Raw genomic sequence first — 1,210 nt, 5'->3', positions numbered from 1 at the left:
TCAGACGATTTCCATCAGTTTCGTGTCATCTATGATATACACCATGTGACGACTGAACCTTTTCAGTCACAGTCTAATGGTGAAGCTGAACGGTGGTAAATCACTATACAGCATTTTGATATGAAGATGACCACAGGGCGTGGTCGAAACCGGTTGCAGGAATAAAGAAATTGGTGATCAAAACTGATTTTAATAGTAACCATTAGTAATCACTATGATCACTGTCTGCTCCCACGATATATTCAAAACTAATTTATTTTACATCTGATCTTCCATCACTGTTAGGCAATTAGCGCTGTGTACATAAATTTCTAAAGTACATGTAATTATTGATAAATGACGAAAGGGAGAAAACAGTACCTTGTTGCTCAGTTATTTTTGAGCACTGCAGGTGTTAAATTCTAACATGCACTCCGTACTTTCTAATTGATTGTGGCTACTACTTCATATTAAAGCATTACATGTTTATGTATGAACAAAAAAATTAATCAAGCACTCGAATATCAAAAAGAAATCTATGCATGTGAGTGTACATTTATTTCGATATATTATTTTTTTCCTTTTCTCTCTCATCTGAATTGTCAAGTAAGAGTAATAATTGTATTGTATCGTTGCCAGAGACTGTAATTAACGAGTGGCATCTGTCAAAATATCCAGAAGTAACACTATCAATTTTTGTTTTGACAAATGAAATTACCTCCTTACTTGGTGTCGAGCTCTGTACATAGGCCACAAAACTGAGGGCGTATTGTATGGTAGTATAACCGCCAGACACTTCATATGCTTTTTCACTGTTTGTTCCTTATTGTAAAACATAGACACCCTCAGATTTATTTGCGGACCGTTTTCTCATTCTCGCGTACGTTTTAACGTGAGAATTTGTCGAACTGCTTGGTCAGGTACCACCGAACATTGAACTCACTAATCTCCTTAATTGTCGGATGTCACAGCCCCATAATTCAAGTCTGACGATGAATTATTTCACAAATACATGCTGACTTAACATCATTCAGGATTTTACAGCATTTTGTCTGAATGGACACACTTATTCATGGGCATTGGAGCTTTCTCTTTCTCGTCGCGGTATTCGGGTTATAAAAAATTTCTTGGTATTCATAGTATCTTCATACCGTGACTTCGAAAATTTTTTATTGAAATATCTCAGTCTTTATAGAGAGAAGGGGGAACACTTAAATATGCCGCAGTAATA

This window comes from Schistocerca gregaria, chromosome 4, assembly GCF_023897955.1.
Source record: "Schistocerca gregaria isolate iqSchGreg1 chromosome 4, iqSchGreg1.2, whole genome shotgun sequence".
Classification (NCBI taxonomy): domain Eukaryota; kingdom Metazoa; phylum Arthropoda; class Insecta; order Orthoptera; family Acrididae; genus Schistocerca; species Schistocerca gregaria.
The sequence above is the reverse complement of the archived record's forward strand: the minus strand, read 5'-3'. Positions refer to the sequence as shown.